The following is a 27,692-nucleotide window of genomic DNA, read 5'->3' as shown; positions in this document are numbered from 1 at the left end:
CAAAGACTTCGCGCTGGTGGTCCAGTGGTTAAGAATCTGCCTGTCAATGCAGGGAACTTGAGTTCAGTACCTGGTTCAGAAAGATTCCACACACCTCAGGGCCACTAAGCCCATAAGCCTTAACTACTGAGCCCACGTGCCTAAAGCCCATGCTCCAGAAAGAGGGAAGCCACCACAGTGAGAAAGAAGCCCGTGCACCACAACTAGAGAAGGACCAACTGCAACAACAAAGATCCAGCGCAGCCAAAAATAATTAAAATAAGAAATATATTTTTTAAAAACTCAAAAAAGAAATCACAATCCTTCACAAACTCTCCCAGAAAACAGAGGGAAGACTCTCCAGCCTAAGAGACCAGTATTACCCTGACACTAAAACCAAAGATATAACAAGAAAACTAGTGACCAACATCTCTCATGAATACAGGCAAAAATCTTTAACAAAATATTAGTAAACCAAACCCAACATCATACAAAAAGGATTATGTACTATAGCCAAGTGGGATTCATTCTAGGAATCATGTTGGTTTAATATCCAAAAATCAATTATCATAGTGCCATGTTAGTAGAATAAAGGATAAAAAAAACCACACAAACAAAATTCAACATCCATCCATAATAAAACCTCTGAATAAACTAGAAATAGAGAACTTACTTAGCCTGATAAATAGAAGTCTACCAAAAAGCCCTGCAGCAAACATCATACTTATTGGTATCACACTTAAGTACTCAGAAAGACTGAATCCCTTCTCTTTAAAACCGGGAACAAGGTAAGAGTGTCTGTTTTCACCAATTCTGTTCAACAACATATTGGAGGTCCTGGCCATTACAATCATGCAGAGGGATTTTTTTTTTAATGGATGTTACGTTATGTCATTCATCTACTCAAAACTGCCCAGCGGCTTCCTATTTCACTAAGAATAAAGTCCCACGTGATCTGAGTCCTTGTCTACCCTTGTGACTTCTCCATAATCCACTCCTTCTATTGCTCAATTCATCTCTAGCTACACTGACCTCCTTTGTTCCTCAAAACATTAAGCATGCTCCTGTTTTAGGGCCTCCAAACTTATTGAACTCTATGCCTGGCATGTTATTCCCCAAGATATACACACAGCTCACACTACTTCATCTTGTACATATTTCTGTACAGATTTTATTTTCTCATGGAGGCCTTCTTTCATCACATGGTCCCTCCCTATTCCCTTTTCCTGCTTTATTTCTCTTCATACATATTCATTTGTTTATATTCCACTAGAATTTAGGCTACAGGAGAGAAAACTATTTTCTTCATTGCTACATTTCAAACACTTAAAACTGTGCCTGGCACATAGAGGACACTCAATAAATAGGCACTGAATGAATGGATATCTTTAAAAGGAAAAGAAATCCATATTTAAGAGAATGAATAAAGGCAGGGGTTGGGGCCAGGGGGCTGGGGGAAACACTGTCCCAAGAGGCTGAGGAGGACTGGGGTTTTAGGCCACAGCTGAAGAGTCAGTGCAGAATAATAGAAAAAACTTGGCTTTTTAGAGCCAGATTCTTCTAAATTCTAAGTTTATTAGCTCTTCCAGTCACTGCCTGTGTGTCCATCTCTAAGTCTCCATAATTTATAAAATGAGAATATCACCACTTGCCTTTCAAGGTGTGATGAAAATGAAATCAATTTATGTACAGCATTCAATATAGCATCTGATACTATAGCAGACACTGCAAATAATTAAACATTCTTTGATACTACTGGCCTTTAAGAACTATCTTAAAAATTACCTAGCCCTACCTTACTGAAGTGTACAGATGCCTACAGGGCTGTTGCCCTTAAAGTACGGCCTTCATACCCATTTTAACTTCTCTGTCTTATCATTCTTCTTTTACCTCTCCCTTACAGTTGGCTTTCAGCTCTCACCTCTAGCTGCTGCTAATATAGCAGCTCCTCCTCCCCTTTATATGCCCTGTTCTTAATATTCTGGGGGTTTAGAAACCAGATTGTTAAGCTTGTTACAACAACACATAAAAATATGAATAAATTAGCACTGTGCAAGGTCTTAAGGATGACAACGCTTTGCTACCTTTTGTTTTTTAGCAGGATTCTGGAAAATTGAGGATGTTAGATAAATAAGCTACTATGTGAGTATCAGTATATTATACAGTTTTTTACATGGAACCATTCATATTTGAAAAGAATCAACAATGGAACTACTTCGCAGGGCAGTTGTCCTAAGAACAGTAAAACCCAAGCTTGATGCCCAGGCCATGGAAGGCCAGAAGCTAAAGAACATTAGATTAACCAAGACAAAAAGAGATGACAGCAAGTGTCTGGAGATTTAGAAAAGGAGGGAAGGCTGGCCAATGTGGATTTCCAGGAGCCTCAGGTTGGGGCACAGATCCCTCTGTGCACCCTCAGGCAGGCAGCGGAAGAACAGAATGTCCCTTACTACAGAGTACGACTACAGGGTACGAAGAGAGTATGAAGACCTGTATCACTGGCCAAGGGCAAGAGAAATGGTGGGAAAAGTGAAATGGTCACGGCCTCTGATAGGATATGAGGCTACAGTATACATGAGTTTTTCAGTAACAGTAGTGAGGGGTGGCAGTAGGTAGGGAACCTAGGGCCAAAATAGGAATAGCCCTCCTGGTCTAAGATAACAGTAGGTAACGAAGCAATATCCCAATGGAAGCAGTCAGTGAGCACAGACACACGCTGGGGATGGACTCCTTGAAACAGCCACAGGGTCTGCACCGGCAGTGGACTTGGAGCCAGGCTGTGACAGTGTGTTTGCACCTGTGCTCCTCAGCTTGTGCACTGCCAACGCGGCCTGGCTCTGTCTCTGTGCCCTGGAAAGACTGAATCTGCGGAACTTTTCAACTTTTTTCCAGTAGGGCCTACAGCAGAAGGAAAGGAAGAATAGGGCATGGGAGAAAATTTACAGTGTAGATTTCCAAGGCAAAACCTTCCCTTTTGCCTTTGGGGAGTGGGGTGGCTAAAGGTCAGGGACTGAGATGCCAGAGATACCTATAACGCTTTCTTCTCACTTCTCTCACTTCAGTTTTTACAATTCACAAAGCTTTCCAACTTGCATTTCTCATTTGATTCTCTACAACATCCTATATGGTTGGTGTACACAAAATAAACGCGTGAAGGTACATAGAGGCACTCCAACTTAAAAACAGGGAAACAGATTATCCAAAGGTAACTATTGAGAGACAATAAACACCCAGGTTTTCCAACTACAAGTCAGCTCACCAGGTCCCTGTCTATGCTACCACAAGTGCTCATGGGGTCCCAAGTGTTACAGATGTTTTCTTCTCCTTCCATTCACATTTAAACCTGGGTCTCCGCGTGCTTGGAGGTTCTTCCTTCCAGCCTCAGAAGGGACCCCCACCTCTTGCCTGCCTTGCTGGGCCTTTCAAATAACTAGGCCTCCTTCCTGAACCCTTAAGAAGGTCCATCTTCTTGAATTTTATAAGAAAAATCATGATTCCAAGGAGATTAGCAGTCCAAGGAAAGCATGCCAAGACAGAGAGAACAATGGTATTCACAGACTGACCTGGATTCTAAGATCAGCTTTACGGATTTCCAGGTGTAAACCCTGGGTGTATTACTTCAGTTTTCTAAGCCTCAACTCCCTCATCTATAAAATGGGATTTTATATAGTATAAATGAGATCCATAATACAATTGATTCTTAATATGTTGATTTCCCTTACTGTTTCATCATCTACAGTCTTCCTTCTAAAATTCCCTGGACTTTCCCTTCACAAAGCCCCACTCTAAAACTCCATCCCCAGCTCTACTGATGATCCATATTCTGCAGGACTGATAAAACCACAGGATTTCCCGAAATCGACTCTGGGCTTGGTAGGTCACACTCAAGACTGAAATCAGGAGTGTCTATGAAAGGCTATGAAGTCATGTTAAGAGAGCTTGTGGGAGAATGGGTTTAGCCAGGTTCAGGATACCAGGTAGCAAAAAGTAGCAGGCAGAAGCCAGAAGGAATTGAGAGTGCTTTTGCTTTATTCATGGCAAGTGATCCCAGACTGTCTGCCTACGACAGTCTCTTAGGCATGGAGTAGGAGAGTAATTACCTGTAAATTATCTGTACTAATGGTAAAAATAAGCCCCAAACTAGTCAGCCTGTCTCTTGGCCCAAGTTTGCCCAGGTACCCTCACTCACCAGTACCAAGACTGAGCTCAGCCGGCAAGTTCTTCTTTTGCGTTACAGCGTCAGCACCAACTGCCTCAGGGAAGAGGGCTCACCTAGAACAGAGAGAAGTCCGTCAGGGTCTTGCTCAGAACAGGCCTGAGCTTAGGTCAATGCATGCATTTGAAGTTCCTGCCCTTACAGGTCTTGCAACATAGCAAAAAACAGGTTAATAAACAGTTTCAGGTTGTGCTAAGGGCTACAAAGAAACATAAAGCAGATCAAGGAAAAAGAATGACTATGAGTGAGAATGAGGTCTATTTTAAAGTCAAGGAAGACTTCTCCAAGAAGCAGTCACTAGACAGAGACCCAAGTAAGGGGGTGAGATCTTCAAAGATCAGAGGGAAGAGAGCTTCAGAAAGGGGATTTAAGCACAAAAGCCCTGAGGCAATAATGGGAAAGAGGAAGCTTGTTACACTAAGGAACAAGAAAGTCTACAGAACTAGAATGTAGTGATAAAAAGAATGAGGTTCCTCCAGGCTTCCAAAACCTGGAACCCAGATGGGACAAACTTCCAAGCACTATGAGGTTGACTTTAGGTTTCTCTACTTACCCTGTCCTCTGTTGGGTAGGGACAGAGAAACTCCTATATATTACTTGGAATGTGGGGTAGAAATGACTGGGGTAAAGAGAAGAGTAGCACAGTGCCAAGCCTTGTTGTAAACCCTTTGTTTGTATTAACTCATTAAATCTTCACAAACTCTTGTAAGGCTGGTGTGATATTACATTCTTCACTTTTTCTAAGGGAAAACAGATACAGAGATGCTAAGTAAATTTGCCCCAAGTCACACAGCTAATAGATGGCAGACTTGGGACTTCAACCTGAGAAGTTCAACCCCCAGGGCTTGCCTTCTTAAGCACACATTATACCACTTCTCAAAAAACAGAAGGAGAAAAAAGACAGAAAACGCATGCTCTAGTCCTGGCTGACATGACTCAAGCCCTCATTTATATCCAAGCCTGGGATATTCTCCATTTACTTGCAGTCCAGGCTTTTTACTAAACACTAGTTGAATGACTCTTGAGTCCTTCAGCCAGGTAGTTCCAGAGGATACTGTGAGCACAAAGCTATGATAATCTCTACCACCACAACAGTCATTTAACTATCATTAACATTTAATGCACAGTTTGAAATAGTCTAGGTACTGGGTTAAGCACTTTACATGTACTATTTTATTTCAGAGAAGGAATGACAGCTGCTCTAAGACCTGGCTAGAAGGATCTGGGGACGGGGCTCCAGGTCTGAACAAAGCAGCGAACACAAGGAACTAAAGGATCTCTGCAGGCTGGGGTTAAAGCCCAAAAGCAAGCGGCAGAAGTGGAGGCACTAAGGAGTGGGAGGTACCAGGAAAGGACTATCAGCACCTCCGACTAAATAACATGTCAACAAACTGTGAACCCTCCTCCCGTTTCCCAGTCCCCATGGCTCAGCAAATGGTGTGACAATTCTCTCAAGTACATATTTAGACTTCAAAATGTATCAGGCTCTTCACCCTTCTTCCCTCATCCCCAAGTCCTTGAAGATTTTTTTTTTTCCCCCTAACAGCTCTATATCCAAACCATCTTTATTCCCTGCTGCGTCAACTTCCTCTTGGTTCAGGATCTCATTATCCCCTGCCTGCACTGCTGGAATACTTCTTAGAATTCACTGACATTACAAGGACAGGCTGTTAGAGTAGCCTCTTCCCTGGTCTCTCTTTCACTAGTCTTTCCCTGCCCCTTCTACTCCTATCTATTGGAGCCCACACTTTTAGACTCATGTTCCTAATGCCACTCCCCTGCTCAAAAAAATGGCATGGCTCCCAATCACCTCAGCCTGACTCTCTAGACTCTTACACCACGGGTCTGGTCATCACTTATGACTGTGGGCCTTCCAGTTACCATACTTTTATCCATGTTATTGTCTCACCTGGAACAACTCTCTTCATTTATTCATATTCAAATTCATCTTAGTCTTCAAGGCCTAGCAATTAGGTGAAATTATCCTGAACCCTTCCTCACCTCTCTGTTGTGTTCTTGAAATACCTCTGGCTGTGACTACAATCAAGCTCTGTCCTCACCATCCACTAAGGCTTCAGAACAGTTCCTCTGTGTTTCTTTCATGTAAATATTCCTACTGCTTCCAGATAATGAAGACCTAGTCAGTTAAGATTTCTGTTCAAATTTCTACTAGTCTTATTATGGATCTATCTCCTAACAAGAGACCTGGGTTTTAATCTGAGCCTCAGATTCCTTAATTACAAAATAGGGATACAATTCCCATCCTGTCTACAACACAAGGACTTTTTAAGAATCAATATGATACTGTAACAGGAGAGGAAAGGGGAAGAGTGAAGGTGGGAGACCCAGCCAAATCTTAACAGCTCTTTTTATCAGCTGCAAACCCCCCCAAGTCTTCTATCCAATCAATCAAAAAACAATTCCTGGGTCAAGATAGCCACGGTTACAACTCTGGGTTGGGGATTATAGAGGACACAGGGATGAAAGAGACCAAATCTTATCCTTGGGCTCCTAGTAGTCCAGGGCAGGACTGTGTCAACTTCCTTCAAATATACTAAGAATATTAGGCAGGCTATGGAAAAGAGAATGTAGGTTCTTAAAAACTAAAAACAGTTACTGTATGATCCCACTCCTGGGCATATAGCCAGAGAAAACTCTTAATTCAAAAAGATACATGCACACCCCAGTGTTCATAGAAGCACTATTTACAACAGCCAAGACATTAAAGATGTGGTTTGTACACACACACTGAAATTTTTATTTTTTGCTTTTCCTATCTATTTTTTTAAAAATCCAAAATAGGTCAAAAAGAACAATCATGAACCCCCCCCCCCCCCCCCCCCCGGTGACATAGTGGGTAAGACTCCACCTGCAAATGCAGAGGACACAGGTCAGATCCCTGGCCCAGGAAGACCCGCCTGCCGCGGAGCCACTAAGCCGGCGTCCGTGCTCTAGAGCCGTGAGCCGCAGCAAGACAGGCCACCGCAGTAAGGAGCCCGGGCGCCGCAGCTGGAGAGCCCACATGCAGCAATGAAGACACAGCACAATCAGAATTTTTTAAAATAAAAAAAAAAAATAGAACAATCATCAAGAATACAGGTACCAGACATAAGGCCAAAGGGTAGATAGGAAAGTATGCCTTCTTCAGAAAGTTTGGAAGACTTGTGTTTTAAAAGCTGGACTTAACATAAATAGCTAGCTGAGTTTTCCCCTGATTCAGCTTCTGCTGCCCTACCTCCCAACACGGCACAGCTGACTTGCCTCGCAAGGCCTTCGCTGAAGGACTCCATATACACACAGCCTGGCACAGCAGTACTCAGGTAACTGGAAGGATCTCATCCCACTATGGACTCATTCCAGACCTGTCTTCACTGTGTGAGTTCTGTCACCTCTTGAAAATATGGCTATGTCAGCACAAGACAACACTGAATCTTTACAATGATTAATAAAACCACAATGGAATATTACTCAGCCATAAAAAGAATGAAACAGTGCCATCTGCAGCAACATGGATGAACTGACAGATTATCATACTAAGTGAAATAAGCCAAAAAGAAAAATACTGTATGATACCATTACATGTAGAATCTAAAATATGATGCAAATGAATATTTACAAAATAGAAATAGATTCACAGACACAGAAAACAAACTTATGGTTACCAAAGGGGAAGAGGGGATATGAGAAGAATAGGAATTTGGGATTAGCAGATACAAACTATACATAAAATAAACAAGGTCCTATTGTATAGCATAGGAACCTACATTCAACATCCTACAATAAATCATATCGGAAAAGAATACGAAAAATACACATTCATATAACTGAATCACTTTGTTGTATACCAGAAACTAATACAAAATAACACAACCTTATAAATCAAATATACTTAAAAAAAAAAAAAGAATATTATGGCAGAACCTAACAGTTTCAAGAGCTCTATGTATTGTAAAAGGGTGGGGTGGGGGGGGAAATCAGTCTGACTACAAGTGGCCTCAGAAGCTTCATTTGAGCAACGGCTTAGGCCAGGCCTTAATGGAGGGTGACAGAAAGACCTGGGCTACTGCTGGCTAGGTGTTATGTTGGCAACCCTCCTAATCCTAATACTTGGTGAAGCAAGTGATGGAATGCCCACTTTATAGCCAAGGTAACTGAATATGGGTCTTCCCTGGTGGCTCAGTGGTAAAGAATCCACCTGCCAATGCAGGAGACACAGGTTCAACCCCTAGGTTAGGAAGATCCCTTGGAGAAGGAAATGGCAACCCACTCCAGTATTCTTGCCTGGGAAATCCCATGGACAGAGGAGCCTGGCAGGCTACAGGCCATGGGGTCACAAAAGAGCTGGACACGACTTAGTGACTAAAACTGAAGATGCGTGAGGAGGCTAAGTGTATCATTCAAAATCAAATAGCTGGTAAGCAGCAGAGCTAGGATTCGAACCTAGGTCTGCTTTACTTTACTCCAAAGTCTATGTGCTTGCTTCATGATCTGCCTTACTCATGTAGCAACATGAAAGGAAGACCATATAAACACTGGCACTCTTTCTACCTCAAAATCCAATGATTTGAATGGGGGTAGGAGGAGGGGAAGAACTATACAAAAAAATCTTCACAACCCAGATAATCACAATGGTGTGATCACTCACCTAGAGTCAGACATCCTGTAATGTGAAGTCAAGTGGGCCTTAGGAAGCATCATTATGAACAAAGCTAGTGGATGTGATGGAATTCCAGTTGAGCTATTTCAAATCCTAAAAGATGATGCTCTGAAAGTGCTGCACTCAATATGCCAGCAAATTTGGAAAACTCAGCAGTGGCCACAGGATTGGAAAAGGTCACTTTTCATTCCAATCCCTAAGAAAGGCAATCCCAAAGGATGCTCAAACTACTGCACAACAGCACTCATCTCATACGCTAGTAAACTAATGCTCAATATTCTCCAAGTCAGGCTTCAGCAATATGTGAACCGTGAACTTCCAGATGTTCAAGCTGGATTTAGAAAAGGCAGAGGCACCAGAAGTCAAATTGCCAACATCCACTGGATCATCGAAAAAGCAAGAGAGTTTCAGAAAAACATCTATTTCTGCTTTACTGACTATGCCAAAGCCTTTGACTGTATGGAAAATTCTTCAAGAGATGGGAATACCAGACCACCTGACCTGCCTCTTGAGAAATCTGTATACAGGTCAGGGAGCAACAGTTAGGACTGGACATGGAACAACAGACTGGTTCCAAATAGGAAAAGGAGTATGTCAAGGCTGGATATTGTCACCCTGTTTATTTAACTTATATGCAGAGTACATCATGAGAAATGCTGGGATGGAGGAAGCACAAGCTGGAATCAAGATTTCCAGGAGAAATATCAATAACCTCAGATACGCAGACGACATCACCCTTATGGCAGAAAGTGAAAAAGAACTAAAGAGCCTCTTGATGAAAGTCAAAGAGGAGAGTGAAAAAGTTGGCTTAAAGCTCAACATTCAGAAAACTAAGATCACGGCATCTGGTCCCATCATTTCATGGCAAATAGATGAGGAAATAGCGGAAACAATGGCTGACTTTATTTTGGGGGGCCCCAGAATCACTGCAGATGGTGATTGCAGCCACAAAATTAAAAGATGCTTACTCCTTGGAAGAAAAGTTATGACCAATCTAGACAGCATATTAAAAAGCAGAGACATTACTTTGCCAACAAAGGTCCATCTAGTCAAGGCTATGGTTTTTCCAGTAGTCATGTATGGATGTGAGAGTTGGACTATAAAGAAAGCTGAGCGCCAAAGAATTGATGCTTTTGGACTGTGGTGTTGGAGAAGACTCTTAAGACTGCAGTCCCTTGGACTGCAAGCAGATTCAACCAGTCCATCCTAAAGGAGATCAGTCCAGAGTGTTCATTGAAAGGACTGATGTTGAAACTGAAACTCCAATACTTTGGCCACATGATGCAAAGAGCTGACTCATTTGAAAAGACCCTGATGCTGGGAAAGACTGAGGGCAGCAAAAGGGGACGACAGAGGATGAGATGGTTGGATGGGATTACCAACTAAACAGCCATGAGTTTGGGGAGACTCCAGGAGTTGGTGATGGACAGGAAGGCCTGGAGTGCTACGGTCCATGGGGTCACAAAGAGTCGGACACAACTGAACAACTGAACTGAACTGAGGGGGAGGGGAGAAGAGAATGTTTACTGCTGCTGTGACCTTACAGCAGGTTTAGGGTCTTCTTAACTGTAACAGCTCAAGGATCTGACACAGTCTGGCAAGTCGAAGACACTAAGTACTTGGGGAACCTGTGACTGAATAAAACACCTGCCCCATCGACCTTTGTTCTAAGATCTAGAAGGTCTAACCAAAATCTCAAGCTCCATGTTCTGACTTTCCATGTCATTTCACCTTTCTGGATCTTTTTTCTGTATTTGTGAAATAAGGATCATAGCATCTACTTTCCTGCAGGATTGTCTGATGGATCAAACAAGATTGTCAAGAAACAGTTCAACTATTTAAGTCTATTTTTTAAAAAATAAACAACAGCAACCAAAAAAAAAAAAAGGTTATTAGGAATCAATGAGAATAACTAAGGCTTTGGGCCTTAATGATGAAAAAAATGAAAGCATTAGTCATTCAGTCATGTTTGACTCTTTGTGACCCCCATGGACTGTAGCCTACCAGGCTCCTCTGTCTGTATAATTCTCCAGGCCAGAATACTGAAGGGAGCAGTCATTCCCTTCTCCAGGGTATCTTCCAGATCCAGGGATCAAACCCTGGTCTCTTATACTGCCAGCAGATTCTTTACCACCTGAGCCACCAGGGAAGCCCCAATGATACATAATAAGTAACAGCAAAAGTCCATTTTTCCTTTCTCTTAGTCTTTTTGTTTGATTCATCTTTTGTGGTACTTAGATGGGAAAAAAATACCTATCATTGAGTCACTTATGCCAGGCCCAGTAGTCTTATACAGGTGTGAGAGTTGGGCCATAAAGAAGGCTGAATGCCAAAGAATTAATGCTTTCAAGCTGTGGTGCTGGGGAAGACTCTTGAGAGTTCCTTGGACTGCAAGGAGATCAAACCAGTCATCAAGGAAATCAACCCGGAATATTCATTGAAAGGACTGATGCTAAAGCTGAAGCTTTTTTTTTGCATCAGCCACCTGATGCAAAGAGCCGATTTATTGAAAAAGACCCTGATACTGGGAAAGACTAAAGGCAGGAGGAGAGGGCAAAGAATGAGATGCTTAGATAGCATCATTGACTCAATGGACATGAATTTGAGCAAACTCTGGGAGACAGGGGACAGAGGAGCCTGGCGTGCTGCCGTCCACAGGGTTGCAAAGAGTCAGACACGACTTAGTGACTGAACAGCAACATCCCTACAGAATCCCTGATGTTTAGAGTAGAGCAAACTCCAGGGACTACAGGAAGACTGACTGAAAAAGGTGTTTCTGAAGTGACATCTTCCTCGGGAGAGAGGAAAGAAAACGAAAACTAGTTCTCTAGGCCTCCAGGGTGACAACTAAGGCACGAGTGAGCACTCACAGGGCATTAACCATAGCATAACAGCTCCAGGTTCAATCCGGCAGGGCTCTCCTGCAGGTAGTCTCAGACCCATTTCTGCTACCATCAGCACGTGAAGGTGCACAACTGCCCAGACAGCAGGGAGTATAAGACTGGCCACAGAGCAAACAGTCTTTGTCCCAGGAGCCACATCTGCCAATCTATTTTAGTTCTATTCAGCCTGCCCCCTAACATCTTGGCCTCAAAACCCTAACTGCCTCAATCTTTGTGAGGTCACCTCTTCCCAGTCTGGACCAAATCCCATGGTCTTGCAGTTCCAAACTCCTTCCAAAGACAAGAATACCTGACCTTGACTCTGACTGACTCTATTGTGTGTTGCCTATGCCCCGGCATAATAAAACCAATTGGCTGTGTTACTGTGGGGGTTAAAAAGATGACCTCACAACATAATAAAAATGCAGCCAAGTCACAAAATGGCTCAGTAAAACCCTCTTCTACTCCCCAGTAAAGACAGGTGTTAGGATGCACAGCATATCACAAAGAGAGGCCTGGGAGGGCAGCTGCTTTCTTAATGACAGGTGACATTAGGGCTCTTGAGCCCAATTCATGTCCATGTATGAGAACACTATACATGCCATAAATAGATGAAACTCAATCCAGGCAGTCTCTAGGCTGCCTGGAGGAATGTCCAGAGAATATAACAGACATGCAAGACAATCATTCTTGCCTCTGCCTTTTCTGGGCAGCTAACAGCATTTCTCCCTCCTCAGCTGAAGCTGTCTCCAGTTCCCCCCTTTTCCTTCCCCGAAAAACCAACCCTGCAGGAATCATCAAGGGAGGCACAAGTAATTACTGTTTTCTTTTCTCCATGCTAATGAGACAGTTGGATGGTTCCCCTTCCCCCTCTGGAGCTGGAAGCGAGAATCTAAGGCTTTACAATCTGTAACCAACAAACCAAAGCTGGGGCGGGAGAGTGCTCTGCAGATGAACGGTGTAGAAGATGGCTTTCTGTCCCTGATGAGACCGGAGCTGGAAAACGCACCACCATTCTATAGAAGGGGTGTGAAACCAGAATGAGGAGAGAGCTGTCCGAAGTGGAAGGCAGGCAGGCAGTGGCAGGGCCCCAATCAGTCTCCTTACTTCTAACCAGAGCACGTCCCGCATCATTCAGACTTCCTATAGTACAGATAACTTTGAAGGTGTCCTCAATGTGGAACCTGGAAGTGCAAATTTCAAGTTCACATATAAGTTTTCAAATAGGTATTTAAAAAGCAATGACAATGCTCTGCATAAGTGGATTCAGTCCCAGAACTGGGGCTCTGGGGTGGAAGGCCAGGACCTCAGAGACAATGCCAATTTTACCCCAAATTTTAAGCCACAAATAGATGGTCAGGCAAAAACACAATCTGTGAATTTTAGCTGAGATTCAGTGTAGTTACATGAAGACTGTAGATAACAAGGGTGGGGTTAGAACTAACTTTAAGAATAAATTTCAGGCCTGATGGATAAAGGACCACTTTAGAACACTAGGACCTCAGCCAGCTAATCCAATCCTCGTATTTGACAGATGAAGAAATCAAATCTAGCACTATTGGATGCATCACAGGGAAAGACCCAGGGTGAAGCAGCAGACTGAAAGATGCTACGGTTCAAAGCTAGCCATGACCTGCCTGCCTGGTCAGAAAAAAAGGAAGACAGGGCCTCCGGGAAAAAGAGCCAGTATGCGCAAAGGCTGTGGTGAGAAGAAAATGGTTCAAGTTTTTAAACTGGAATAATCTGCAGAATCTTAACAAAAAATTTTTTTAACCTGAACACAAACTCCTCTCAGCCTCTAAAACTTCTTCCCTTCTCTCTCACTTCTATTCTAGCTCTATCACCTTAGGTTGGATTCAGCAACTCAAATTCAGCCCTCAAACAATTCTGACTCCTGGCAAGAAATATTTAATTCCCATCCCCTACCCATAGGGCCTGGGCATCAACCCTCTTCCCTGCTCTCCTGTATCACAGAGTTGATTGTGGGGCTCCTTGTCGTATGCCAGGACACTACCAGTGCTGACCACCAGACTTCACCTTCTAGTGGACACAAAATCACGTACCATATTCTACAAATAGGCCCAGGACCATGTGAGAACCCCTGCCTCACGTCAGCTGCCTAATACCTAAGGCCCTCCTAGGACTAAGGCCCAGCTCTGAATCCAAGGCTAGGCCTTCCTACCATCAGCCATTCTTCAGAGACTGCCAGCCAGCCTAGACTTGTACTTGAGTTTGCCACTCTCCCCATCCTTCTGCAGGGAAGGCAGCATGGCAGAGTGGAAATAGCAGGCATACAGATCTGGGTTTGCGCCCTGGATCTGGCCACCTAAACTGGGTATCCTTAGGCATTATTATTTAACTGCCTTCCTGAGCTTTGATGTCTGTTTTTCCCACCGTTCTCTCCTACTTGGGGAGAGGGACTACTTAGGTATTCCTCTGTATCTCAAAGAGTCAGTCTCTGTCTACTGAATGATCCTCTAAAACTCAGTTCCCACATCTGTAAAATGCTGTGATATATCACCTATCTCAGAGTTATGAGAAAGAACAACAAGAAAAAATGTAAATTGTCTGGATCAGTGCCTGGCCCTTATCCCTCTACTCTATCAAGGATGTCAGGGCCAAATGTTTGCCTGTACTGAACTAGATGGCCCATCCTCGAGGCACCATGCCTTGCTGAACCCTAAGGTCAGCTGGACCTGACCTCCAGCGTCTGTTCCACTCCAGTGATTAGACTGAGTGCCAGTTCCTGAAACCTTGCCAATAAAAACAGCTAATGATATGACTATTCTCCTCATAGTCAAAGGCAGTGAATCTGAAGCAAATGAGGTGTGTGTACATACACAAATACTCCAGATTGAAAGGAGAGGGGTACACAGGATAAAAGGGAAAAAAGGGAAAAGGCTGTGTTTCTAAGGTGGAGTCTTAAAGAAGTTCAGATCCCAAGAGGTGGCTAAAGTCATCTGAGGGGCCAGAGACCGAAACAAATTGGCTCAGGTCACACAGAAAGCTGAAGGGAGAAAGGAGTCTGGAACCCACCACTGTGGTCTCTCATCTAGGGATTTTTCCTGTCCTCCAGGGTAGACACATAGTCCTAGGAAAAAGGGAGTGAGGCACTGGGGGCTCAGGGTAGTGGCAGGAAGAACATAAGAGATGCCAAGTGGTACTTATGTCGTTTCCTGCTTTGAAAGGTGACTTAAGAAATAAATCAATTCAGCCTTTTGTTTTGCAGGAACCTAATACGCTCTGGAAGTTGAAGGGTAGAAATATCTGGCCAGAACAAGTGCCAGCAGTTAGGGAAGGGGAAGGGCACAGCATGTCCTCAAACTATCATGAGCCCCTCTCCCACAACCTCTGCCCACCTGTCCCCAACTTCACAACTCAAACTATAAACTATGTTCCAAGTTTTCTAGGATATCTATGGATATCTATGTCTTTCCCAGACATAACCTTGGGGGTGAAGCATAGATAAGTAACAGAATAAGAGTTCTGTGTCATGAGGAAAAACCTGATCGGTTCTTTTCTTTGTTTCATTCAACACATTCACCTGAACTTCTGGGAAAGTTAGGTGATTTGCCCAAGGTCACAGCTAATAAGGGTAAATAGGACTTACCCATGTCCTGTGTCCTTTGTGACATGGTGACTTTCAGAAAATTTGACTCTTACAAAGTTGTGAGAGGTAGGTAGGGCAGGTGTTCTCTGTTAAATCATACTGCCCCAGCTTCTGAAAAGTCTGATCTGACACCCCCAATTCATTTCAGGCTTACTCCTGACATTTATCTACTCTTAGAGAAGTTTCATGATTACTTTCTAACTCAGAGATCAGCAAACTTTCTGTATAGGGCCAGCAGTCTCTGTAGTAATTGACTCTGCCAAGGTAATATGAAAGCAGTCATAGATGAACAAATCAGTGTGGCTGTGTTCCAGTACAACTTCAAGGAAAGAGGCAGCAGACTGATTCAGCCCACAGGCCACAGTTTACTTGACATCTGTTCTAACCAATCTACTGTCTCCAATCACCCTGTCTCTCTCAATCCACCACACATAACTCCTATCACAACCCTACAGCCCCAACAGACTCCCTTTACCTACAGGATAGTTTAAACCCTATTCTCATCCTCTATCGTACCCTTCCCTGCTCACTGTATTCCAATTACAGCAGACTGTCACCTAGCAACTTCCTACCTTCCATCACGCTATTTCCTAAAAGCTGCAATGCCCCTCTCCATTCCTCTGCCAATATTATCTATTTGGGGCAAGTTCAAATGCTAACACCTGTGGGAAATCTTTCATTGTTCTGTCTTACGCAACTAGTTGTTATATGGCTGTCCCTCATCCACTGCTGCCTCCCTACTCCACCCATAATTCTAAGATTCTTAGGGGGCACAGAGTGTGTCTTACTCAACTCTGTTATCCTTTGCAGTACTTAAAACCCAGTGTCCACTGACTGAATAGGCTTCCAGGCTACGAGACAGTAACTAGAATATGGGGATCTTTGGTGCTAATAGAACCGTGAGATTATTCACAGCATCAACAGAGCCTTCAGGCTAATTCAAGGACTGTCTCCCTCCCTCCCCAATATGTTCCTTGTCTGTCCAGGTAACTAGTCAAGATATGGGTCAAGACCAGGCATTTCACTAACTTGCTTCTAGCCTATGCTGATACATGTGAAGAGAAGAGGAATCCTATTTTCAGAGCTCCTTGTTCCTGACCTCAAACTGTAACCTTAATACCAGCCATCAACTGATCCCAGACACAGATGTAGCCCTAGTTCAGAAGACAGCCTTCTAACAAGTGCAGGTCCCCACAGGCAAGTGGTTTCACCCAGGGACAGGCTCAGGGCATGCAGACCAACTGCAACTGAAGCGAGAACTCAAAGGTATACGGTAAGAATCATCAGGAGCATCACCCCGAATGCAAAGGGACCACTGTGGAGATTCAGGGGTCCTGTAGCCTGCAAGTGAGACTATCCTAGCTTGAGGAAGCCGTGAGGTCAAAGACTAAGGGCTGATAGGGAAAAACAAAACAAATACACAAAAGAATTTTTCTCCTAAGCCCAGAACAGAACATTCCATCTGGGTAAGTAAGCTTGTCACAGGCATGGGGTACTTAGCATATCTGCCATTCCAGGATTACAGCTGTCAAGTTTTAATTAGGGTAATTAGAGTTAAAAATGTAATTTCATTTCAGGGGTATTCTGAACAGATTCCATTAATTTCTTTTTTAAAAAGAACACAGGAAGGAGGGGCAGACATGCAGAGGATTCTGGCATCAGAGAAGTAAAGCCCTGTGCCTGGGTGGACAAGCTTTCAAACCATTGCCAAGAACCCCCAGCATCTCTGCAGGTTTGGCCCAGAGGGCAGAGGCTGCTGCTCTTCAGCTTTCTTCCCTAGTTTCCTCTCAGAAACTGTTTTAGTCAGCGTCTGCTAAGAAACCCACCCGTCTTCTCCCCACCTGCTCCTGTGTTACTACCACTGAGTGGCTACTATGACAGTCCTAAGTCTAGCAAGGGGCAGAGCTGTCAATCTGACTGGTTATGTTACATGTTCAGCACTACTCTAATGCCCGCCCCCCACCCTTATCAACTGCTCCTGGACTCATCTTTGTGGTTTCCTTTGTGCTAGTTCCCTGGTCTGGAGTGTTCTCCTTGTGCCCCTACTCTTCCTTCAGAGCCAGATTAAAGTTATCTCCTCCAGAAAATAACCTACCTTCATGCCTCTGTGATTCCAGAGTACCTTGGATATGCCTCTATTAAGGCACACAAAGAATACTGTGGTTTCTCTGACTCTGATGTTAGACTGTGAGGTCTTTCAGGGCAGGGACTGGGTCTTGATCTAGGAATCCTGAGCACTAGCACAAGCCCTGACACACAGAAGATACTCAACAAATACTTACTGGATGACCAACTCCTGGGGGAATTTGGTCTGAGCACATTAGCAGCTGAGCACTAAGCCCCTGGTTCTATGCACAGGAATGTCTGGTCTTGAGTCCCTTCTCCCTCTGTGCACAGGGCCAGTACAGAAGCCTGACGCAGCCCTCCCACTGATCCCAAATGATGATTGATCTCTCCCATTAGAGCCTACTCACTCCTTAGGGATCTTGGAAAGGCAATGAGAAAGCCAAAGCAAGCAGAGCATCTCCCCTTATCCTCCTCAACCACTGGTTTTAAGGAATTTCCTCCAGTGTTTGAAGGGTTCTGGTTTCCCTGGTGGCTCAGTGGTAAAGAACCTACCTGCCAAGGAGGAGACTTGGGTTTGATCCCTGGGTCGGAAGATTCCCAGGAGGATTCCCACTCCACTATTCTTCCTTGGGATATCCCATGGACAGAGGAGGCCTGGCAGGCTACAGTCCATGGCACTGCGAAAGAGTCGCACACAACTTTGTGACTAAACAACAACAATGGAAGGGTTCCAGGGAGAAGGTCTCAGCTCCAGTTCAGTCTACAGAAGGGTAAGGGACACCCCTGGTTTTAAAAAAAAAAAACAAAAAAAGTCCAGCAGCTTGGTTTAGGAAAAAAACTCCATCAACTTGGAATCAGTGTTATAGATGCTCAAAAATATTGTAGTGCAGTACAACAGAGAACATGCTATGTGACACAGGGCAGCCAAGTCACTTCACTTCTCTGAGCTCCAGTTTCCTTTTCAACCTACCCCAGTAAGTTGTTAGGGGAAATGAACATACAAAGAGGCTTTATCAACATTAACACTAAATGATTTTTCCATCTGAGGAAGGGGCCTGTATTACGTACCTAGCACTGTATTACATGAGTTTATAAAGGTGAGGAAAATATATCAAAGGGGGATACACATTAACCATTTCCCCATTTGCTCAGGACAGCCCTGCCTGCTGGTCCCTAGGGAAAAGGGCTACACCAGCAGGACCTTTGTGTCGACAAGCATAACCAGATCTATTTCACAGTAATCAGATTCTCCCCAGCTAGGAGCATTCCTCCAGCTTCCTTCCAGGCTCTGCAGGCCTGGCTGCAGGCCCATATCGATCCACTTCTAATTAGGAGCTGTGTCAGAGCTTCTGACAGAAGGTCAGGACCTAGGCTGCCTCTGCTGGCCTCTGGCCAAAGCCCAAAATACCCTGCCCAGGGTGGACAGAGAATGGACACTTTTGTGGTAGAAAAGTATCCCAGATTGAACTTATCATAAACCAGCAGGAAATTTTACAGCTGAAAAGATCCTCTATGAGCATGAGCTTTGTTATATTACAGTTGAGAAGGCAAATGTCCAGAAAAGATAACTTGTCCAAGGTGGTACAGAAAGGTAATGCAGATCTTCATACTTCCAGTTCTTCCTCTCTATCAGTGTTTCCCAGCCTGGCTGCACAACAGGACGACTCTGGGGACTTGTTAAAAATACAGCTCTCCCAGCCCCACCCTAGAAAGTCTGATTTGGAACATCTACAGTGGCTCTGGCTCTTCTGCCAGTATATAATCACCTTCCAATAGAAGTGAACCCTGATATCACAGGATCCAGTTTGGATCTAGACTGAAATACACCTTGGCACATAACAGTATCATTCAGAAGCGATCCACTATTGTTTGATCCAGCCCTCCCCCACCTGCCATAGTAACAGTTACTCTAGAGGCCTTAGTCAAAGCATCTGTCATAAATGGTTCTTACTTCCTAATGGTCTGCTAGCGTGGCTGTCAACAAAGACATTTCCTTCCAAAACTAGCCTGAAATTAACATGTCTCTTATGAAAATTAGAAATAGTTACTGAGGGAGATTTAAGGAATAGTGAGAAATGGTGTGGTATTGAGCGTGTAGCACTGGGGCATGGGCAGATGTCAGTGTCTGTACGCAGGGGAGTATTTGTGTGGATCATAAGGGAGAGGGCAGAGTGGTGTCTGTAAGACAGGTTTACAGATACTTGCACGGCACACACAATTCTGGGTATCTAGGTAGAAAACAGTGGGACAAGGGTATGGGAGGACAAGTGTGTGGGTACAAGGCAGGAGGAGGAAGTAAGATGACCTCAAGGTATAAGGGAAGGTAAGTATGGATATGTACAGAAGAGAAGAAATATGTGCACCTTTGTAACTCAATTGTGTGTTTATGTGTTGCAAAGCACATAAACCTATAGGGATAGAAGGGAGTGTGTGTGTGTGTGTGTGTGACCCAGACACCTGTATGCATGAAAAAACAGATCCATGAGCATTTCTGACTCATCTAGCCCGAGCTTTGCCTGAAGGCTCATTCCACTTAAGGGCAGGCCTGTCTGCAGAAATCCTCATTAAAACTGACATTTTGACAACTACTAAAAAAAATAAAATGATAACCACCCCCAGCATCGTGGGAGGTTAAAAAAAAAAAATCAATGCCAATAAAACATAAGAGACAGATGAGACGCAATTATGCCATGATTACTTCTCAGCTTCACAAGAGGAGGTGTTATTTGGAGTTAAACATTGTGTAGTTGATTCAGGTCTCAACCCAAAGGCCTGGATTTCCTGGGTTGCCTGGGGAAGAGGGCAAGAAAGAAGAAAGTAGGTAGAAAAAGGTAAAGAGTTGAAAAATCAAAAGACTGGACAATTGGGAAGATGAAAGGGAAAGGACTGACAAGAAACCAAAAATAAAAGACAAGGGCACCTCGAGAGAGGGAGAAGGGAAGGAAAGGAGAATAGAAAGAAAAAAAAGGTAGAAGAGGACAGGAGAAGAGAGTTTCCTTTTTAGGCTAGCCTGGAATTTTGGGCATGGGTAAATCAGTAGGTAGGGCCTGACTTCTACACTTCCTTCTTCATTGCTTTTCCTCTAACCATTTCCTCCATCTGGAATGTTCTTCCCACCATCCTTGCCAACTGATCTTCTAAATCTTCAACAGTCAAGTGCTACCAGCTTCTAAGATTTCTCTCAGAAGTTCTCTCTCAAGAACTCCCATAAACTGCCAGAGCACTTTGTCATATTGCACCTATAGCATTTAATGTTCAAACTTATACCACAGGAATCTGTGCAAGCATATTTCTGTCATTCATTCTGCAAGTACTATCTGTGCCAGGCCTGCTTCAGAGAAACAAAGGAAACAGAAATAAACAGCACACTGTCCCTTGGCCCACAAGGTCTCAATTTCATGAATGAGAGCAGATTCAGGGGTGACACAGCACCAAAGGACAACTATGGAAGTACAAGCAAAGTACAGAAAAGATCAAAATTAACTCTGCTTATGGAGTGACCAGGGAAAGCTTCACTGAGGAGGTAGCATTTGAACTGGTATGAAAAAATGAGTAGGAATTTGTCAGGCAAAGAGGACAAGGAGCTGAAGAGTTTCCACTCAGAGGGAACAGTCAAAACAAAGTCATTCTACTGAACAGGAGCACAGGGAAACAGTGGGTGTCAAAACACTGTGCTGCTGACAGAAGGCGGCAGCGTGAAGCGGCACCAGACTGTATGAGCCTTGTAGCCAAGTCCATAGTTGAAATTTAATCCTTTCCAACCTGGAGTGGAGGTGGAGAAGAGGGGGATATTTTAAATACATATAATCTCCCTTATTTAGTTGCCCTACTTTAGAGCAAGTCCTCCCAAAACTCCTAAAAAACAAGTCCAATCCCTGGCTCTGCCTACTGCAGTGGCATCACAAGAACTTCCCATGGAGAAGGGCCAACAGTGGGAGAAAAAGAAAAGGGGTGCAGAAGGGAGGTAGTAGGGTGTGCAGGAGGTGGTAAGGCTCAAGGAGGAAAGAGCTGGAAGGGAAGAAAAAGAGGAGGAAAAGAAGGGGCAGCGAAGGCACAGATCTATCTTGGCACTGAGGCTCTTTGTTGCTGAGTTGTCCTCTATATCTTTCCAGGTAGAAAAAATAAGGTCAACATGATGCTAGTGACAGAAATAGACCCTCCGCACCACGATGAGGCTGAGCATATTACTAACCGCCACCTCAACCCCTCCTTTGCTTTTGACAGCACTGCACTAAGGGGTGTTCACCCAGCTCTACCAGCGATCCCAAAGTATGCCAGAAACCCCAAGCCCATGCCCTCAGAGCATGAGGCAGGAAGCACCAAACAAAGGTCTGCAGTTTGAAGCAGGGGCCTTGCTGCTTAGGATCCTAGCAGAGAGCTGTGTTAAGTTAAAAAAACAAAACAAAAAACCACAGTTAACTGCCAACACTTAAAATCAGATCTCTTTTTTTTCTAATTAGATTTCTAGCTTCTCTTAAAAATACCAAAGATCTAGCAACACTAGACCCTCCATGGTGAAGGTCAAAGGGCCTATTATAACCCTGTAATTTATTTAATGCCTTTTCACTTAATCTAAAAAATTTATGCTAACTTACCATCCATTTAGGGCTTACCTGGTGGCTCAGTGGTAAAGAATCCACTTGCCAATGCAGGAGACATGGGTTCAATCCCTGGATCAGGAAGATCCCCTGGTGAAGGAAATGGCAACCCACTCCAGTATTCTTGCCTGGAAATCCCACAAACAGAGGAGCCTGGCTGACTACAGTCCACGGGGTTGCAAAAGTGTTGGGCACTATTTAGTGACTGAACAACAACAATCATCCATTTCATAACATGACAACATAAGCATAAACTTGTAAACTACAAGTAATAACATTTAAACTAACCCAACTACAAAAAAATATTTGAGCGTACTGAAACTTATCCTGTGATTTCATGCATCCCAGTCTGAAAACTCCAACACAGTACATCCATTCACTTAAAAAGTACTTAGGTCCTGTGATAAGTACTGGAAAAACATTAACTATAAAGATAGGTGTGGATCCTCCCTTCGTGGAGCTCATGGTGCAGCCATATAGAACAGGAGGCACGAAGAAAGAGGCACGCTGAGGATCTCAAGTATATTCCACAACCAAGGGACCCCTTAAGGCGAGTTAACTTCTCTAGACCTGTTTCCTTGTCTATAAATGGGGAAGATTTAATTAGGCAGTTGCTGCTCAAAGTTCTTTCCAGCTCCAAATTCTACTAGTATCATAAAAACTTAGCCCAATACCCTTTTCAAATTCCTAACACTTACTAGCTTCCTCCCTTTATCTGGGAAATCATGATCAGTTGTCATGGAAATTACCATAGTGCTCCACATACTGGATGATGATGTTATAGTAATTACAAGAAACCAAAGGGAACAGGCAGCAAGAACAGTCACTTACTCAGAAAGTCACCTGCTTTCAACACATAGGAGCTGCTCTCACTGAAGCTAGCGGCTGCGGGGGCAGGGAGGTGGAGACCAGGAACTACCTCATAAGTGAAACAGCATTGCTTTGTATTTAGATGTTGTGGTTTCTTCCATGAGACAGCAAATTTCATCTCAGCTTGGAGTTGTTAGATGCAAAAAAAAAAAAAAGCCAATATTACAAGGACAAGGTTCACTGAGCCTTGATTAGTTCGCCATCCTTGTGAAATCCTAAGAGAACCCAGGAGACAGACCTCCTAGGCATCAGGGGGATCAAAAGTTACTGGCAAAATGAAGATAATCCACCTAGTCCCATGGACCAAGACTGTAACTGGGTGAAGTTCCTCCAAAAAAGGAAATGGCAACCCACTCCAGTACTCTTGCCTGGAAAATCCCATGGACGGAGGAGCCTGGGAGGCTGCAGTCCATGGAGTCGCAAAGAGTCAGACAAGACTGAGCAACTTCACTTTCATCCAGTGCTGAGTTGGCCCAGAGGGACCAAGCAGGTAGCAAAAATAAGTACAGCTGACCAAGTGTTTCAAAGAAAAAAGTGCTAGCCTGGTGATATATGGCAACTGGCACTGGGCTTGGATAGCAAAGAAACAACAGGAAATGGTATGGGCTCTGACAAACTTGAGAATAAATATTCTCTACCTAAGAGAGTCAGCCAATAAGGAGCAGAATGTGGAATGAGGGAGGGAGAAATGAAGAACACGATTCTGTAAACTCAAGCATTCTGCCAAAATGGTATGCAACCAATTATGATACAAGGAGCCCCTGGTGGAAGCTCAGGGAGTGGAGCCTTGTAGAATAGCTGAGGGCCTCTTACCACTCCTGAGAACAGGAAAAAGCTCATGGTCAGCATCTGGGTCCAGCCCCTTCCTCCAAAGTCCTACTCCCTCTTCAGGAGAAACCAGTCACATGCCAGGGCCTCTGGCCTCATACACAGTATCTCCACTGAAAGCCCTAATACCCCCAGGCTGGGTTCCAACTCAAAGTAAATATACTACAGGCTAGACACAATCTAAGATGCTGCCAGTCTGCAAACTCTGATCCAAAAGTAAGATCCTCTGAAAAGATCTAGAACAGAAAGGACTTAGGAGTCCTCTGTTTTTCCAAGGCGCTATCCAGGGTCCTAGATCACTTGGATCCTGAGTTTACAATTCACGACTTCAGAGCCTTCTCCTCTGGCTTGGGCTTCCCTGGTGGCTCAGACAGTAAAGAATCCGCTTGCAATGCAGGAGACCAGAGATCAATCCCTGGGTTGCAAAGATCCCCTGGAGAAGGAATGGCTACCCCCTCCAAGTATTCTTGCCTGGAGAATTCCATGGACAGAGGAGCCGGGCAGGCTACAGTCCACGGGGTCCCAAAGAGTTGAACATGACTGAGCAACTAACACTCCTCTGGCTTGCTCTACTGTCAAAGTATTTTCTTTAAAGACTTTAAAAAATATATTCAGTTCAGTTCAGTTCAGTTGCTCAGTCGTGTCCGACTCTTCTGCAACCCCATAGACTGCAGCACACCGGGCCTCCCCGTCCACTGTCAACTGCCAGAGTTTACTCAAACTCATGTCCACTGAGTCAATGATGCCATTCAACCATCTCATCCTCTATTGTCCCCTTCTCCTCCTGCCCTCAATCTTTCTCAGCATCAGGGTATTTTCAAATGAGTCGGTTCTTCACATCAGGTGGCCAAAGTATTGCAGCTTCAGCTTCAACTTCGGTCCTTCCAATATATTCAGGACTGATTTCCTTTAGGATTGACTGGTTGGATCTCCCTGCAGTCCAAGGGACTCTCGAGAGTAGTCTTCAACACCACAATTCAAAAGCATCAATTCTTTGGCACTCAATTTTCTTTATAGTCCAACTCTCACATCTATACATGACCATAAAAACCATAGCCTTGCCTAGACAGACCTTTGTTGACAAAGTAATGTCTCTGCTTTTTAATATGCTGTCTAGGTTGGTCATAACTTTCCTTCCAAGGAGCAAGCGTCTTTTCATTTCACAGCTGCAGTCACCATCTGCAGTGATTTTGGAGCCCCCCCAAAAATAAAGTCTGATGCTATTTACAATGTTTCCCCATCTATTTGCCATGAAATGATGGGACCAGATGTCATGATCTTAGTTTTTCTGAATGTTGAGTTTTAAGCCAACTTTTTCACTCTCCTCTTTCACTTTCATCAAGAAGCTCTTTAGCTCTTCTTTGCTTTCTGCCATAAGGGTGGTGTCATCTATATATCTGAGGTTATTGGTATTTCTCCTGGAAATCTTGATTCCAGCTTGTGCTTCCTCCATCCCAGCATTTCTCATGATGTACTCTGCATATAAGTTAAATAAACAGGGTGACAATATACAGCCTTGACATACTCCTTTCCCTATTTGGAACCAGTCTGTTGTTCCATGTCCAGTCCTAACTGTTGCTCCCTGACCTGTATACAGATTTCTCAAGAGGCAGGTCAGGTGGTCTGGGATTCCCATCTCTTGAAGAATTTTCCACAGTTTGTGGTGATCCACACAGTCAAAGGCTTTGGCATAGTCAATAAAGCAGAAATAGATGTTTTTTCTGGAACTCTCTTGCTTTTTCAATGATCCAGCAGGTGTTGGCAATTTGACTTCTGGTTCCTCTGCCTTTTCTAAATCCAGCTTGAACATCTGGAAGTTCACGGTTCATGTACTGTTGAAGCCTGCTTGGAGAACTTTGAGCATCACTTTACTAGCGTGTGAGATGAGTGCAACTGTGCAGCAGTCTGAGGATTCTTTGCCACTGTCTTTGGGATTGGAATGAAAACTGACCTTTTCCAATCCTGTGGCCACTGCTGAGTTTTCCAAAGTTCCTGGTATACTGAGTGACGCACTTTCACAGCATCATCTTTTTGGATTTGAAACAGCTCAACTGGAATTCTATCACCTCCACTAGCTTTGTTCATAATGATGCTTCCTAAAGCCCACTTGATTTCGCATTCCAGGATGTCTGGCTTTAGGTTGGTGATCACACCATCATGATTATCTGAGTGGGGAAGATCTTTTTTGTATAGTTCTTCTGTGTATTCTTGCCACCTCTTCTTAATATCTTCTGCTTCTGTTAGGTCCATACCATTTCTGTCCTTTACTGTGCCCATCTTTGCATGAAATGTTCTCTTGGTATCTCCAATTTTCTTGAAGAGATCTCTAGACTTTCCCATTCTATTTTTTTCCTCTATTTCTTTGCACTGATCACCGAGGAAGGCTTTCTTATCTCTCCTTGCTATTCTTTGGAACTCTGCATTCAAATAAGTATATCTTTCCTTTTCTCCTTTGCCTTTCACGTCTCTTCTAATCACGGCTATTTGTAAGGCCTCCTCAGACAACCATTTTGCCTTTTTGCATTTATTTTCCTTGGGGATGGTCTTGATCCCTGCCTTCTTTACAAGGTAAAGAACCTCCGCCCATAGTTCTTCAGGCACTCTATCAGATCTAATCCCTGGAATTTGTCACTCCACTGTATAATCGTAAGGGATTTAATTTAGGTCATACCTGAATGGTCTAGTGGTTTTCCCTACTTTCATTCAATTTAAGTCTGAATTTGGCAATTAGTAGTTCATGGTCTGTGCCACAGTCAGCTCCCAGTCTTGTTTTTGCTGACTATATAGAACTTCTCCATCTCAGGCTGCAAAGAATATAATCAATCTGATTTCGGTATTGACCATCTGGTGATGTCCATGTGTACAGTCTTCCCTTGTGTTGTTGGAAGAGGGTGTTTGCTGTGACCAGTGTGTTCTCTTGGCAGAACTCTATTAGCCCTTGCCCTGCGTACTCCAAGGCCAAATCTGCCTGGGTAACTGCTATATTCAAGGCACTTCAGTGATACAAATGTCCTAAACTATACTTCTCCTGAAATCTGAAATTTACTACCTATGCTAGCTGTACATCAACCTGGACTCCTGTTCCCGTCTGCCACCAGAATTACTACAGACCCAAAACACTGCTCTGCTTGACTTCACTCCTATATAAGACATTCATTTAAAAGCGTGGTTAGCCAACGAGATAAAAGTTTAGCAATGAGATCAAAGTATCTCAAGAGGATACCTTTAAGACTCGTCTCTCTGGACTCCACAACTAAAATTTCCTTTTCTTTGCAAAACAGCACTATTGCCCCATTACAGTCAGGTGTCCTTGGAAGTAAACAGTACAATGCTAAATGTATGCTCTCCTCTGAATCAAGACGGCATTCCCCAAGCTTCACTCCATCATTATTCTATCATCTCCAGATTCTATTTCCATAAAAGTAATAACACCTTTGCCAAACAGAAAAGAAAAAAGACTAACTGCCCTTGAAATAGTAACTCAATCCAAGGAGGGAAGGTTTATTGCTAGAAAAACTTTGTTTCTTATTTATCAGATCCCTCAAGCTGGATTTATGAGCAGGAGAACACAACAAAAATGGTTTTTAGGAAAAAGCACCTGGCAGCAAAGACAAACGTGGCTTAGAAGAGGGCAAGACAGGATGCAGGGAGGTTAATTAGGAATCCTGCTGCTGCTGCTATGTCGCTTCAGTCGTGTCCGACTCTATGCGACCCCATAGACGGCAGCCCACCAGGCTCCCCTGTCCCTGGGATTCTCCAGGCAAGAACACTGGAGTGGGTTGCCATTTCCTTCTCCAATGCATGAAAGTGAAAAGTGAAAGTGAAGTCGCTCAGTTGTGTCTGACTCTTAGCAACCCCGTGGACTGCAGCCCACAAGGCTCCTTGGTCCATGGGATTTTCCAGGCAAGAGTACTGGAGTGGGTGCCATTGCCTTCTCCCCCAATTAGGAATCCTAAGGGGGGAATTAATGATCCTATAGCCCCAC

General features: G+C 43.8%; 1 protein-coding gene across 5 annotated transcripts in view; it reads right to left on the bottom strand.

Moving 5' to 3' along the window:
- RALY (RALY heterogeneous nuclear ribonucleoprotein) overlaps window positions 1-27,692 on the bottom strand; it is an 81,605-nt gene that overhangs the window by 41,862 nt on the left and 12,051 nt on the right. For 3 of the 5 annotated variants that reach the window (XM_061127093.1, XM_061127098.1, XM_061127096.1), the window contains exon 2: window positions 4,169-4,251. The exons of 1 other annotated variant lie outside the window; for it this stretch is intronic. The gene's annotated coding sequence lies outside the window, so the exon portion shown is untranslated. Of the gene's footprint in view, window positions 1-4,168; window positions 4,252-12,841; window positions 12,866-27,692 lie in introns of those variants that run through there. One more of the 5 variants, XM_061127094.1, reaches the window with a different exon arrangement.

The sequence above is a fragment of the Dama dama genome, chromosome 23 (assembly GCF_033118175.1).
Source record: "Dama dama isolate Ldn47 chromosome 23, ASM3311817v1, whole genome shotgun sequence".
Lineage (NCBI taxonomy): Eukaryota > Metazoa > Chordata > Mammalia > Artiodactyla > Cervidae > Dama > Dama dama.
Note: the sequence above shows the minus strand (reverse complement) of the source record. Positions and strands in the feature narration are given on the sequence as shown.